This window comes from Anolis sagrei, chromosome 2, assembly GCF_037176765.1.
Source record: "Anolis sagrei isolate rAnoSag1 chromosome 2, rAnoSag1.mat, whole genome shotgun sequence".
Taxonomy (NCBI): domain Eukaryota; kingdom Metazoa; phylum Chordata; class Lepidosauria; order Squamata; family Dactyloidae; genus Anolis; species Anolis sagrei.
Genome location: NC_090022.1, coordinates 58433723 through 58450908, shown reverse-complemented (window position 1 = coordinate 58450908; position 17186 = coordinate 58433723).

Below are 17186 nucleotides of genomic sequence, written 5' to 3'. Positions count from 1 at the left end.
GTCCAGATGCCCAACCACTGTGTCCCAAAGCAGTTGCTCTACTCCGAACTTAAGAACGGAAAACGGAATGTTCGTGGACAGGAAAAGCGATTTAAAGATGGGCTCAAAGCCAACCTTAAAAACTCTGGCATAGACACTGAGAACTGGGAAGCCCTGGCCCTTGAGTGCTCCAGCTGGAAGTCAGCTGTGACCAGCAGTACTGTAGAATTTGAAGAGGCACAAATGGAGGGTGAAAGAGAGAAACAAGGTAGGCGCATCAAGCCAATCCCAACTGAGACCGCCTTCCACCTGGAAACCAATGCCTTCACTGCAGGAGAAGATGCAGATCAAGAATAGGGCTCCACAATCACCTACAGACCCACCAGTACACTGATCTTGGGAAACTATCCTACTCAGACAATGAGGGATCGCCTAAGAGAAAAGAGAGATCTATAATATATATCCTCTACATTATATTTAAATACATTGCATACATGGTACATTTAAAATATATTGCATATTGGTTGTATTTTATTAAATATACCGCATATTGATTATACAGTTGAATAAATATACTAGATTTTTATAAACTATAGTAAATAAATGTGTTGGTAACTGAAAATATTGGCTATCTGGATTTAAATGCATTGCATATATGTTATATTTTACTAAATATATTGTATCTAGGTTATAATATATTACCTATTGATTATACAGTTTCATAAATATATTAGATTTGTACAAATCATAGAATCATAGAATCAAAGAGTTGGAAGAGACCTCATGGGCCATCCAGTCCAACCCCCTGCCAAGAAGCAGGAATATTGCATTCAAATCACCCCTGACAGATGGCCATCCAGCCTCTGTTTAAAAGCTTCCAAAGAAGGAGCCTCCACCACACACTGGGGCAGAGAGTTCCACTGCTGAACGGCTCTCACAGTCAGGAAGTTCTTCCTCATGTTCAGATGGAATCTCCTCTCTTGTAGTTTGAAGCCATTGTTCCGCGTCCTAGTCTCCAGGAAGCAGAAAACAAGCTTGCTCCCTCCTCCCTGTGGCCTCCTCTCACATATTTATACATGGCTATCATATCCCCTCTCAGCCTTCTCTTCTTCAGGCTAAACATGCCCAGCTCCTTTAACCGCTCCTCATAGGGCTTGTTCTCCAGACCTTTTATCATTTTAGTCGCTCTCCTCTGGACACATTCCAGCTTGTCAATATCTCTCTTGAATTGTGGTGCCCAGAATTGGACACAATATTCCAGGTGTGGTCTAACCAAAGCAGAATAGAGGGGTAGCATGACTTCCCTAGATCTAGACACTATGCTCCTATTGATGCAGGCCAACATCCCATTGGCTTTTTTTGCTGCCACATCACATTGTTGGCTCATGTTTAACTTGTTGTCCACGAGGTCTCCAAGATCTTTTTCACACGTACTGCTCTCGAGCCAGGCATCCCCCATTTTGTATCTTTGCATTTCGTTTTTCCTGCCAAAGTGGAGTATCTTGCATTTGTCCCTGTTGAACTTCATTTTGTTAGTTTTGGCCCATCTCTCTAATCTGTCAAGATCGTTTTGAATCCTGCTCCTGTCCTCTGGAGTATTGGCTATCCCTCCCAATTTGGTGTCGTCTGCAAACTTGATGATCCTGCCTTCTAACCCTTCATCTAAGTCATTAATAAAGATGTTGAACAGGACCGGGCCCAGGACGGAACCATGCGGCACTCCACTTGTCACTTCTTTCCAGGATGAAGAGGAAGCATTGGTGAGCACCCTCTGGGTTCATCAATTTAACCAATTACTGATCCACCTCACCGTAGTTTTGCCTAGCCCACATTGGACTAGTTTCCTTGCCAGAAGGTCATGGGGGACCTTGTCGAAGGCCTTACTGAAATCCAGGTACGCTACATCCACGGCATTCCCCGCATCTACCCAGCTTGTAACTCTATCGAAAAAAGAGATCAGATTAGTCTGGCATGACTTGTTTTTGATAAATCCATGTTGACTATTAGCAATGACCGCATTTGTTTCTAAGTGTTTGCAGACTGCTTCCTTAACAATCTTTTCCAGAATCTTGCCTGGTATCGACGTGAGGCTGACCGGACGGTAGTTGTTTGGGTCATCCTTTTTTCCCTTCTTGAAGACTGGGACCACATTGGCCCTCCTCCAATCTGCTGGAACTTCTCCTGTTCTCCAAGAACTCTCAAAGATGGTTGCCAATGGTTCCGAAATGACTTCCGCTAGTTCCTTCAGTACTCTTGGGTGTAGTTGATCTGGCCCTGGGGACTTGAACTCATTTAGAGCGGCCAGGTATTCCTGTACGACTTGTTTCCCAATTTGGAGTTGGATGTCCTCAAATCCCTCATCCACTCCGTCTTGCTGAGGTTGAAGATGACTTTCTTTTTGTGAGAAGACCGAGGCAAAGAAGGTATTTAGTAGTTCTGCCTTTTCCCTATCCCCTGACAGCGTTGCCCCATCTTCTCCTCGAAGAGGCCCAAACTATATTAAATACATAAAGATATACATAACTGAAAATATAAGATCTCTCCCACCTTAGAAAACTGACTTCCCACGTAATATTTGTATGAAATATATTACATAAAGATTATAGTATAATAAATATATTAGATTTTTATCAAATAAATATTTAAACACATACATAATCGAATATGTATGTGTATGTGTGTGTATCCCACCTAAAAAACTGACTTCCATTTAATAAAATATAATATATTTAATAATTCTATTAAATGGGAAGTCACTTTTAGGTGGAATATATATATATAGAGAGAGAGAAATTATGTATCTATGTACATGTTTAAATCTTAACTATATTTTATGTTTATAAAAATTGAATATATCAACTATACAAAATATCAGTATATAAGCACAAACATAACTGAAAATGTAGAATATGTATATATAACAGTGCCCCGACCCCACCACACCCATTGCAACAACTACCACCCTCAATCAGCCTTAAACCCCCTCTTCTACCTATATATCTCCAATCTTAAAATGTTGACTTCCCATTAAATGTTTTATGAAATATATTGAATGCATGTTTTATGAAATATGTAAACATATACATAACTAAAAATGTGGAATACATCTAACAAATACACACTTTAATAAGAATAATACACTTTATTTATATTCGACTCTATATCCCCAAGGGGACTTAGAGTGAATTACAGTATATACATATATAAGCAAACATTCAAGTCTTTTATACAGTGAACAATGACATACAATATGCAAATGAAAGCAAAGGTTTCCATTTCCATCCCCGGCATCTGGAGGTGATGCTCAACTTAGCCATGGAGAGGTGATCTTGTTCCATTTTCCAAACTGAGGAGCCTGGTGTCCATGGACTCCACTGGTCATATTTTGCTGGCATGGTTGTATGGCTGCCTTTTGCCTTCCCGCCAACATGGTACCTATGGATCTACTGATATTACATATTTTCGAACTGCTAGGTTGGCACAAGCTAGGACTGACAGCCCAGAGCTCACCCCAACCCACAATTTTGAACTGCTAACCATCTGGCCAGCAATTTTTCTGCTGCTAGCGGTTTAACCCTCAATGCTACTGTAGCCCAATATACATTACAAAGTACAGCAAGATGTAAGTAAGCAGAAATGAGCAAAATAGTGCTATGTGACACAAACCCACCTGTTACAAAAACTACCACTCATAATCACCCTTAATACCCTTGCACCTATAGCTAAATAATATTTATACACCTACACACCACCTTAAAACTGACTTCCTATTTATTATTCAAGTTGAGTATCTCTTATCTGAAATGCTTGGAGACAGATGTATTTTAAATTTCAAAATAGGTGAGCTCTATTTGCATATCTGCACATAATGAGGTATCTTGGAGATGGGATCCAAGTCTAAATAAGAAATGTGTTTACACCTCATTATGCAGATAACCTGGGGGTAATTTTATACAATATTATTAAAATAATTTTGCACCGGAAACAAAGTTAGTGTACGTTGAAACATCAGAGAGCAAAACTGTCACGATTTAGCTACCTAGGTGGTCTGTTTTGGGGGATTTTGGAATTCTGGATAAGGTATGTCGAAGAATTTAACAACTATGGTGATTGTGTGATGGCTAAGTACATTGGAGAAGAAATGCTATAATAATGATTTCATCTGAATTACAAATTCTCATCCCTGAGACACTTGCATTGTTTGAGCATAGAGTTGCAAATCTTCTTGAGGTTTCGCTTGTACTTTTGCAATACTTTTCTCCTATTGGGATCCTGTTGGGAATTTCATAGAGTATTATTAAGGAAGGAATACTCTGAGGTGATTTGCTGTTGCTTTTCTATGAGATATAGCTTACAGAATTTGTTATTTCTTGGTAGTCATCCATCTAAGCGCTAACCAGACCTGATTCTGGATCCAGGATCCGACATGATCTGGTGCCTCTGAAAAATATCCAGTTTTCAAAGTGACACATATGTCAGAGTAAACGCATATCAGATAAGACTCCCTGGTTCATAAAAAGTATTTAGCCTATAACCCAGTTTTGCTTTCAAGTTTAGGAGTTGGAGATTTTCTCATCTCTTCGGAGTCTCATTTACTAAGAAAAAATATTAAGACTTTAAGAGAACACAGACCTAGGCTCTCCTGCCCCCTCCCCATCCTGGTGAAAAGTTGTGAATAATTCATTTAACTGTAGCCTGAATTCTCATGTAGCTTGTAGCCCAAGAAGATTGTATCATTCTGCATCATAAAAATAACTAATATCTATTCCAAAAAAAGAACAGAACAGAACAGAATGGACACATTAAAGATTTTAAAAAATACATTATTGTAGTATGATCTCAAGAGGCACCATGTGGTTTGGGCAATGGACCACAATTGTGGAGATTAGGGCTCAATTTCTTACTCAGCCATGAAAGTCCACTCAGTGACCTTGGGTGGGTTGCATACTCTTAACCCTAGAAAACCCCATGATTACGTCATCTTTAGGATCATCGTAAGTTGGAAACAAAGACACGTGGCAATAACAAAAAGCATGCTTTTGCATAGGAAGATCATGTTTGTTTTGCGGATGTATACATGCACAGACCTTATGCCTTCGTCATGTTCTTAGACACTCCATCTCACATATATATCCATGTGTTGGTTATGCATGCATATGCCCTACTGAGGAATAATTTCTTTTACAAAGTGTCAGTTCTTGCACAATCTAGGCAGCAACAAAGACCACTCACAAAAGTTCTTTTGGAATTGGCTTTAATTGCTCAGATCTCTACTGCTAAGGAAAGTCGCTAATGGCAATTCCACCCAACAACTTTTGGTTTTATACTGATCTCCCTGCCCCAAAGTCTCTTCCCCAATGTGTCCTGCTGGCCTCAACGTGTCACAGAGAAGATTTATGATGTCTTCAGGGACAGTAGAAATCAGCTCTTGACAAAAGGTGAGCTTAAAGGGGGATATAAATATTCTTAAAGAAGAGCTAACATACATAAACAAGAGTTACTATACAGGATAGTATACTGCAGGGTCCTCAAACTTTTTAAGCCGAGGGCCTGTTCATAGTCTCCCAGACTGTTTGGGTGGGGGGGGGGGGGGTGGACCATAGGTTAAAAAAAACACATTAAAAACATGACTAATTCCTATGCACACTGCCCATATCTTATTTATAGAGTAAAAAAAACAATGAAAAAGCATACAATATTTAAAATGAAGAACAATTTGAACCAACATAAATTTACTGGAATTGCAATGGCAAGCATGGTACTGCTTTTTGCTGATGTAATAGTCAGGAATGTTGTCTTCAAGTCATTTCAGATTTAGGGCGACCCAAAGTTTAAAGTTTAGGATGGGGACTGGGTAAATGACTTTGGAGGACTGTATCTGGCCCATGGGCCTTAGTTTGGGGACCTCTGGTATATTGTACCACATTTCAGTAATTTCTCTGGTAGTTCATTTATCATGGAATAGCCACCATTTCCTCTTTCACTTTGTTAAAATGGGACAACTACTCCAAGGGTGGACAGAAAATAGATTGGAATCTAATCATAAAAATGCAGGCATGGGTGATCCAAAGTATTTGTACTGCAAGGATTTCGCTTCTTTTTTCCCTGATAGCAACATTAAAGTGATTCACAGGTGCTCAAATTACACATCTGAAACAAATAAAGTTAAGTGGGTAGAGGCAAAGATTTGTGTTGAAGAACTCTTATGTGTATTCAGCTCTGTTACTCAACCTGGCAAAACGGCACTAACTAGAAGAATCCACCACCTTGTGCAACTGTGGAACAGAACAAACAACTCAGCATCTGTATGCTTGCCCACAACACCCTGCCTCATACACAGAGGAAGAACTGTTTAAAGCTACAGACAATGCAGTCACTGTTGCCTGTTTCTGGTCTAAAACTAACTGTGATCCCTTTATCAGTTTTAAACTTATTTATTTATGCAATGCTTCTGACACAAAATAAAAAAGCTCTGTTACATTCCTACCCTCAGAATTCAAAGGACACATCCTTTGAACCTCATTTTGATTGGGAGATCTTTTGGTTTCTAAAGAAATGCAATTAAATCCTACAAGCCAGAAGACAGTCCATCTCTAGCTATTATATCTCCACAAGATCTTTGTCATTGGGGGAGAGGGTGATTTTTCCCTTTTTCCTCCGACCCGGACTATCCAAAAGAAATGACAGAATAATAGCATAAACCTTGCTAATGTACACTTCTTAGCACTACTCTTCCATCTGTGGAAGAGATTTATCATATTTTTACTTGAATGTAAACCAGTAGCTAAGCTTATAATCACAAATGTATACCTAGGCACACCTGTAGTGTTACTATCTGAACTATTTCTGTTCAACATTTTTAACTGAGGCTTTCTGGCTATTCAAAATAGTAAAAAGTAACTGTGCAAGAAAAATAATTTTAATGAAAATTCCAAATCATTTTTCAATTAAAAAACAAAACACCAGCATTTCTTCTTAATGCTATGTGGGATTCTTTTAAAATGTTTCCACTTTTATCTTGCTGTTTTCAACGTTTTTGAAGTAATTGTGAATTATACCCACCTAAAAAATAATCAACCAAAAATTAGTGCATTGTCCAAATGTTTAAAAGACATTGCAAATGATGGCCATGATCGCACTGATAATTTCAGCACTAAAATACTGATGTGGAAAGGAGTGGGGGAAGTATGCTATTTTTGGTGATGTTATTCCTTCCCTGCCAACACATCTATGACACCTAGTGTGAATGAAACAGAGTGTAATGTACGTACATCTGAAAAATAAAACTTGCAACAAAGATTCATGAACCTCACATCCAAAACTCAACAAATTGAAAACACTAGAATTGGAAACCAAGTATACAAATTCCAGAGTCCTGATCCACTCACTTCCAAGCTAACTAAAGGTCAAGTATCTGTCAAAATAAATCAATGTCACAGATACACCAAAACAGTCATTTACTGATAACATACAGATGTTGAGAATACATCAATAAAATCTAAAGGCAAAGACTAAGTTAGCTCACTACTCTTCAGTTGACTGAAGCCATCCTTCATAAACACTGCTGTTCACCAGAGTCCACCTGATGAACAAAATGCTGTTCTAACAACCAGGGCTCCTGGGCTGAGCTACAGTCAAGAATGAAGCCCTTAATCATCATCAAAGGCTATCACTCACAGCCGAGTGTGATTGCCTTCCAAGTGTAGGGTCTTGGCAGTGGGTCTGTAGGTTACCGTAGAGACCTATGCTTGATCTGCATGTTCTTTCACAGTGCGGACATCAGTTTTCAGATGGAAGGTGATCCTGACAGAAATTGGCTTGACGTGCCTTCCTCCCTTTCACCCTCTATTTTTGCCTCTTCAGAATCCACACCACTCTTTGTAACAGCTGACTTTTAGTTAGCACGCTCAAGTGGCAGGGTTTCACAGTTCTCAGTGTTTATGCCACATTTTTAAGATTAGTTTTAAGGCCACGTTAAAATTCCTTTTGCTATCCACCAACATGCTGTTTTCTGCTCTTGAGAGTAAAGTAACTGATTTGGGTGGCAGTGCTACTAGAATGGCTTATTGGCCTATGCATTTTGACTAACCCTGTAGATTAAAGGCGAGGAAACACGCTCCCCTCACTCTGCAAATGGAAGTCATTCCATGGATAGGAAGCACTGGTTTGATTTTATTCTGTGGATGGGCTTGCTAGTGTACCTTGATGTTAGAATCCCCCTCTTCTATCTTCCATTGCCATAGCCCACCTTCCACCCTGCCTAAAATACTAAAGCATTGTAATCCATTTAAATGGAGTGAGCTGCACCACGCATGAAGCCGAGGGAGAAGACAGAGTGCTAAACTACAGTACTTTATAGTTCCCATAAAAAGTTGCACATGTTTATGCTAATTTCACTTTGCATTATAACAGAAGTCTATTTCTATAATGTATTTCTGCCACAGTCCTGAACAGCAAACCTTGAGATTTTTTTTTTACTTGTAGGAGAGAAAAAGAAACAGTAGAAAGGATGTGATATTCTGTGATCTAGATCATTAATATAAAATGATAAGACTCTAAATGAGCTAGAAGAAACAAGGTTCAACAAAGGAGGACTCTTCACAATCAAAGACTAGAACACATGGCATACTTCACACCCAACTTTGCTGTTAGCAAAGCACAGCAATGAATATGCTTCCATTTACGAATATAATGTTGCTATATAAACTCAAAAACTGAAGGAGGTCGTTTAACATCTTTTTAAGAAATACACGCTTGCTGTTCAGGTTATATAAAGAGCTAGCTGTGAAATCAGTTACTTAACTGGTACATACTTTTTTTCACCTTGGTATAGCAGCTTGCCTGAATGAACAATAATAATATGTTACATAATATGCTTAAATGATTGCATAATGTAATCACAGTACTTTGACATATGTGCACAACTTGTATGAGCAGTGACATTCATGCAGCTACCTCTCTACATTTACAGGTTTGGCTTCTGCAGATTTGATTAATATGGTCTCTCTAGGGATTTCTAGGTCCTCCAGCACAACTCTGTGGTCAGCTTCCACTGGAAGTTGACCACAGAGTCATGCTGGTGGACCTAGAGATTCCTAGAGAAATGCTATCTGAGGTTGACAAAAAAAATGCTTGTTTATTTGCCATTTTCCCAGGTTCACAAGGGGGCTGTGCCTCCAAATCTTGCAAATGTGGAGGGCTGATTGTAGTGGACAGGTCAACACACATGAATAAAGTCAATATGAAAGTAAACAGGTAATAACATCCAATTAAAAAAGGTCAGTGATCAGCAAATACAATTAAAACCACATAGAAGTAAGGAAAAGCAGCCTCAGATCACATTAGTAATATATGTCTCAGAAAAGAATTCCAGGAGCTTGCCATATATGAGAAGGGACTCTGTGGTGCCTGCCAGCTTCATGGCCTTGATGAGAGGCACTGACCTGGGCCTCATTAGATGCTCCTAAATCAGTAGCTCACTGAATAATAAATTTGGAAGAGGCCACAAGGGCCATTCAGTTCAACCTCCTGCCATGCAGGAATACACAAAGCACTCCTGATGGGTGGCCATTTATCCTTGCTTAAAAATCCCCCAAAAAAGGAGACTCCACCATGCTCTGTCATTCAGGTAGTTCTTCCAAATGTTTAGATAGTGTCTTTTTTCTTGTAGTTTGAATCCATGGCTCTGTGTTCTAGTCTCTGGAGCTGCAGAAAACACGCTTGCCTTCTCCTCAATTATGATATTCTTTCAAATATTTAAACAGGGCTAGCTTGTCCTCTCTTTTAATATTCTCTTTTCCAAGCTAAACATATCCAGCTCCCTACAGGTCTCCTCACGGGCCTTAGCTTCCAGATCTTTTACCATTTTGGCTGCCTTTCTTAAGCACATTCCAGCCTGTTCTTCCTGAAATGTGGTGCCCAGAAATGGGCACAATATTCCATTTGAGGTCTGACAAAAGCAGATGGTTCTCAACCTGTTATCTTCCAGATATTTTAGACTTCAGCTCCCATGGAAGGAAGCCCAAAACATCCAAAGGACCAGACAGGGAGAACCATGAGTAATTTCATAAGGATCAAGGCAGTCCATTGAATATCCGAATGCCATACTATTATCGTATTGAAAACAACACTTTTAACTGGGATAAGAAACACACTGTGTACTAGGCATGGTTAGGTTTGGTAGGAATCTTTGTAATTTGAAATGAATTCAGAAAGATTTCCTTTTTGAAGTGATTTTGAAGTTTTTAAGGAAACCAGAAGTCTCTTTGGCCTTCCGAAGCATTTTCCGCCATTTCTCTTACAAATTAGTAAGTGAGCCAGAAATAATTCAACTTTTCCCCCCGCTTCTGTTCCCTGGCCTCGGTTCAAGCCAGATAAGCATTTTAAACCAGAGTGAATGGATTCACTTCCTTTCCTTTCCCTTCCGCAACAGTCTTAAGCGAGAGAAGCGGTTTTAACCAGAGTGGATGGATTCCCATCCTTTCCTTTCCCTCCCACTTCAGTCATAAGTGAGAGAAGCAGTTTTAACCAGTGTGGATGGATTTCCTTCCTTTCTTTTCCCTCCCGCTTCAGTCTTAAGTGAGAAAAGCGGTTTTAACCAGAGTGGAGTGATTTCGTCCCTTTGCGTCCACCCCCCCCCCCCCTTTCTGGAGTAAAACAACAACTTTCAAAGTAAATACCACCCAATGAAACAGGAAATAACACTTTGAAATGAAGGATTCAGAAGTCTCGGAAGTTTCAAAAGTTTTGAACTTTTTTTCTGTGAAAATCGGAATTGACTTTAGATCCGAACCACCAATGCCCCCTACATCCAAAACGAGTTTTGAACCATTTTTAATCAAATAAGCCACTCACCAAAGTGAGTGTAGGGCTGGTGTAATATCATCTGACCACATATCTTCTACAGGGACTCAAATGACTTCATGTTTATGCCTACTAAAGCTTCAGAGTAATTTTCAAAGCTAACCTCACAAAGAATATATTACAGTAGTCCTATCTGGATGTGACATAGATATACATAACTTAGGGCAGGTCTGCATTCTTTAATGGGTCCACAACCGATCCATCAATTGAACTTGATAACAGATATTCCTGGCAATGGTTGCCATCTTGGCCATCCACAGACAGTGATCCATCCAGAAAAATGTTCCAAGCTACCACAATGAATATATGAATCTCAGCTTCTAGCTATACATCAGCAGCAGCTGATCTATGTCAAGCAGGAGACACAGCAAAAGCTTTCACTCGGGGTCTAGACACTGGATCCAATACACTTATACTAATGCTGCTGCTTTCTTGGCATTTGGAAGAGCTGCCAACATACTTATAATAACATTAGCAGGGAAGTGATTTTTCTGTCTAGGTATTCAGTCATTTTGATATTTTGCCATATTTACTTAAGGAACTCTTATGGCAATGTTGAATATTTAGTGCCTCCACTCAGCTCACTTTTTCATTAGGAAAATAAAAGCCTCTATTTGTAGCTTGAAGCTGCAATCCATCCCTATTCATCTGAGACTAACACCCATGGACCTCAATGGGTCAATACATTGATATGTATAAGATTTTAGTGTCAAGATCTTATCACTGCTTTCAAGCCTTCAAAAGAAAATGCAGAAAATGTTAAGACAATAAATTAATGTATTAGAGCACTTTAGCCCAACACTTCAGAAACCACAAGAAAATTAGAGAGCTTCAAACTATCCTTTATTATAATTGATAATATATGACCATATTCTAGTCATTTTAAATAAGAGTTAAGCACTTAAAGGAAACAAGGCCTTTAATGCTTAACTTGGGCTAATATGTTTTGCATTATTATCAGACACTCAATCTATACATTGGAACAAGTAAGTCTGATAGGAAATTCTACTTCTTGTCTTCTGTCTACTTTATTGTGCTGAGTTAAAATATGCGGCAACATATTGTTAAGAATTTGATTGCATCTGCTGATACAAAAATAGATAGGATTGTTGGTTGTCTGCATTTAAACAATTTCTTTCACACAAGATCTTCCTTTACCTGTGCCAATTTCCTCTCAACTGGTCCTTTACATTTTTAGGATTCAATTAAAATGGAAAGTATACTGCTTCTTGACATTTCTTTCCCAGACAGAAATCCAAACATGAATAGCACTGTGCAACTGAAAGTTGCAGCCCATACTTGAGAACTGAAACAGAAGGAGACAAGGGAGAGGGAATATTCTGAAGATTATGTCAACCTGGACCTCTTCCACACTTCAAAATTTCATTTTCATTTTGTTTCTATGCTATCAATCCTTTCTAGGGATTGACAGTTTAAGGAGTGGTATCTAGAGCACTCAACCAGAGAGATCCAGTGCCTACAAGACCCAGATTACCATAGGATGGGACCATGGCAGCTAGAGTATTATACTATATTTCTTCGATTCTGACATGCCATCTATTGTAAGATGCACATGAATTTCAGCACCACTAACAGAAAAAGATATAGAATGTAATGCTCACAATTCTAAGACACACCTCATTTTCAGAGATGTTTCTATGGAGAGGGGTTAGTGCATCTGAGAATCAAAGAAATACAGTGATAGCATTGTAATTCTGTAATATATATGCTGTTATCATACTCGTATATTTGTATATTTTAAATGGTTATGCTGATGCATTTATGTTAAGCCGTTTTGAGTCCCCTTCAAGGGGGATAAAGCAGGGTATAAATAAATATTATAACAACAACAGTGTAGAATCTGCAAGGAAGCAGAAAAAATGGTGGATCACATACTCAGCTGCTCCAAGAAGATCAGCAGACAAACTACAACCAGAGACATAACACCATTGCTCAGATGAACCATTGGAACTTGTGCCACAAATGCCATATGCCTGCAACAAAGAACTGGTAGGATCACAAGCCTGAAAAGGTTATGGAAAATGAAAACATCAAACTACTCTGGGACTTCCGAATTTAGTCTGACAGAGTTTTGGAGCACAATACTCCTGACCCCATGATCGTGGGGGGGGGGGGGAGTATGGATCGTTGATGTTGCCATCCCAGGCGAGAGCAGGATTGATGGGAAGCAACTGGAAAAGCTTACACGATATGAGGATTTAAAGATAGAACTGCAAAGACTCTGGCCAGGAAAGGTGGTCCCAGTGATGATCGGCACACTGGGTGCAATGCCTAAAGACCTTGGCCTGCACTTAAAAACAATCGACACTGACAAAATTACCATCTGTCCGCTTCGAAAGGCCACCCTACTTGGATCTGCACACATTATTCACGGATACATCACACAGTCCTAGACACTTGGGAAGTGTCCGACATGTGATCAAATACAAAAGTCAGCTGAGTGATCTTGTTTGCTGTGTACTAATCTTGTTATATATCAAATAATAATAATAATGTATGTATTCCCAATATTTGTTGCTTGAAAACTTCAACTGTAACAAAGGGCCCTTCTAGGCAGGACCTATATCTCAGGATCTGATCCCAAGTTTTCTTTTCATCCCAGATTATCTGGCAGTGCACTATTATAATCCAGTTTAAAGCAGAAAACCTGGGATTAGATCTCCTCAGTTTGTCCATGATGACTGGGACCTTTAGGCAATTATAATCCAAAAGTTACTTTACCAAGATTCACATTTATCTGGGTCTTTCTACTTAGGCTGCAGGGCTTTCTACTTTCATATTCTATTGAAACTGCTTGAAGGGGGTGCTTTAAAAAGTAATTCTTTTTGTGCTCTTTTTTTTGCTAGAAATTATATATTGAATACTTCGGGAAAATGACGCACATATTATATAAAGTTATGATTCACTAAAGTTTTCGGTCACTTTCTCCCAGAGCAAACACAGCTTGAACAGGCACTGTCTATGGAAAGCCATAATGATTAGAGGAGCACAAAGAATCTCTTGCAGGACAAAAGATGGTAATGTTTTTTTAAAAAAGAAAGACACTGAAAGCAAAGGGATTGAACAAAAATAATGGCAATAGCAAAAAAAAAAATGAGTAGAATATTATTCTGTGTTCTCTGACTCTCTTTTCTAAAGCCACTATGGATATATAATGAGTGAAAGAACAAGCATTTCAAACAACAGCTCTAATGGTGGCTGTTTCCAAAAATCGATAGGCAGTAGTCCATGGGAGGCTGTGGGATGATGCGTTGGGAAGGAACTTCTTTTGCAGTTTGGCTGTTGTTGTGTGCCTTCCAGTCATTTTTGACTTAAGACACCCAAAGCCAAACCTATCATAGGATTTTCTTGGCAGGATTTTTTTTCAGTGAGAGTTTGCATTTATTTTCACCTGAGGCTTTTTTTTTTTTTTTTTTGGTCGTGTCAGGAGTGACTTGAGAAACTGCAAGTCGCTTCTGGTGTGAGAGAATTGGCCGTCTGCAAGGAAGTTGCCCAGGGGACGCCTGGATGTTTTGATGTTTTACCATCCTTTGGAGGGCTTCTCTCCTGTCCCCGCATGAGGAGCTGGAGCTGATAGAGAGAGCTCATTCATGCTCTCCCCGGATTCGAACCTGCAACCTGTTGGTCTTCAGTCCTGCCAGCACAGGGGTTTTGAGTAAAGTAAAAGTTTGAGGTCTCTTTGAGAGAATTGGCCGTCTGCATATAATTCTATGTTCTATTTCTATGTTAAAGTACTAATTCTATGTTAAAGTACTATAATTCTATGGTACTTTAACTGCTTTGGCAGCATCCTGTGGAATCCTGGAATGTGTAGTCTAGCAAGATTTAGTTGAAAATTCTAAATTCCCCTTCTCCAGTGGCAAATTCCAGTATTCCCTAAGATGGAAACATGGCAGTAAAAGTGGAATCATACTGCTATAAATATTCAGTGTGAAAAGAGCAAAGGTGATAGAAATTCACATGTTGGCCAAAAATCCACATTGAGAAAAAAGTATAGCTTTCCATTCACTGAGGGCCCTTCCAGGCAGGTCAAATGTCTCAGGATCTGATCCCTGGTTTTCTGATTAAACTGGATTATATCAGTCCACACTGCCAGATAATCTGGGATAAACGGAAAACCTGGGATCAGATTCTGGGATATAGGGCCTGTCTGGACGTGCCCAGAGTTGCACAGTGGTGCTGAAATGCCATGCCCTTACTCAGTTATAATGCTTCACAACTGAATACACAAGGCAATGTGCATCTACATCTTTACGTGCAACATGATGCACATCTTTGCAGATTTATGTCCAAGGCACAACCTCGGAGAATGGCATGGCATACGTGATTCTCAGAACACTCAGAGAACCTCTTTTGGGGGGGGGGGGGATGGGGGGGGTATTTTCTTTTCATGAAACAGCATTTGTATACATTGAACTGCCAGAAAGCAAAAGTGTCACAATGTCTGCCACCCTGTGGATAATTTTAGATGAGGGATGTTCAACCCTTAATTGCATTTATAAATTGTCCAAAATGTTTGTTCTGTGGAAACCTGCCGATATACCTTTGTGATCATGAATATGTGCAGAACGAGTGTGTGTGGATTAGTTGGAAAATAATTTTGCTGGAGTTAAGATTCTTTGGTTTAACTATCTTTCATACAATCCAAGAGGGACAAAGTGATTTTAAAATAACATATTTGCATTCCTTGCAGTACATTTTGCAGGAATAAATGTGAACAAAACCGTGTGATCAGCTAAAATGCAAACAATTGACAAATATGTACATGCATACTCAGTGAGTAGCTGTCTGGAGTGAAGACTCTCTTCTGCTGCTGAGGGACTTACGAGTGGTACCTGGCCTTGACAGATGGCTGATTGCTTAATGTCTGCTCTACTATTTAAGTTGGTGAATGAAGCGTTGGATGCAATTTTGCTCCTGTTTTGTTTGCTAGTATTGTGCAAATCTATTCTATCAACCCTGAATGTATGAAATAACATATTAAGATTTGTATGTATATATATATATATATACTAGCTGTGCCCTGCCATGCGTTGCTGTGGCCTATAGTAAAACTTATCAAAGTTGAGGTAGATATCTGGACTATTATGAAAGAGAGGTACCTACTTATTCCTTCCCCCTTTCTCTACTTTCTTCCTTCTCTCCCTCTTTCTTTCTTTCCTTCTTTCACTACTTGGTTTCATCCTTCTCTCTTTCCTTCATTCCCTCCCCCTTCCTTCCTTTGCCTTTCTTCCCTCCCTGTTTGCTTCCTTCTTTCACTTTTTATTTCCTTTTATTTCACCACCATCATAACAATAACAATAATGCAATGCATTGCCTCTGGGACCTGACACCTCTCCCATTCCTCCAGGGTCTCATAGGAACAATAGCATAATAATAATAATAATAATAATAATAATAATAATAATAATAATAATAATAATAGAAATAACAACCTTTACCCGCCACGTGTTGCTGTGGCCAATCTTCCCTCTTTCCTTCTTTCCCTCCTTCCTTCCTTCCTTCCCTCCCATCTTTCCTTCTCCTCTTCTTTCTCTATCTCTTTCCTTCCCTCCCCCTTTTTCTTTCTTTTCTGCTGTCTCTCTTTTCTTTCCTTCCTTCTTTCCTTTTCTTTCCTTTTCTTCTTCCTTCTTTCTCTAACTTTCCTTCGTTCCCCCTTTTTCTTTACCTCCCTTTCTCTTTCTTCCTTCTTTCCTTCCTTCCTGTCTTTCCTAGATTTTGACAGGGCGGGAAGGGGCGGGGTGGGGTTTGGAGGTGGTGTGAAGTAAAAGGAGGTAAGATTGGGGCAGGGGAGTGATGGAGCGTGGGGTTGCGTGTGTGTGTGCAGCGGCGGGGGGAGTGATGGAGCGTGGGGTTGCGTGTGTGTGTGCGGCGGCGGGGGGGAGTGATGGAGCGTGGGGTTGTGTGTGTGTGTGCAGCGGCGGGGGGAGTGGGGTTGAGTGTGTGCGTGCGGCGGCGGGGGGAGTGATGGAGCGTGGGGTTGCGTGTGTGTGTGCGGCGGCGGGGGGAGTGGGGTTGCGTGTGTGCGTGCGGCAGCGGGGGAAGTGATGGAGTGTGGGGTTGCGTGTGTGTGTGCGGCGGCAGGGGGAGTGGGGTTGCGTGTGTGTGTGTGGCGGCAGGGGGAGTGATGGAGTGTGGGGTTGTGTGTGTGTGTGCGGCAGGGGTGTGTGTGTGTGCGGGAAGCGGCGCGGTGGGGCTTGGAGTGGGCATGGTTTCCGCAGAGGGAACGTTGGCCGGAAGGGCATGTGCGCACGCCAGGGAACTTGCGGCTGGGCGCCAATGCGCATGCTCAGTTGTTTTGCCGTTTTGTGAGTGTGTTGTTG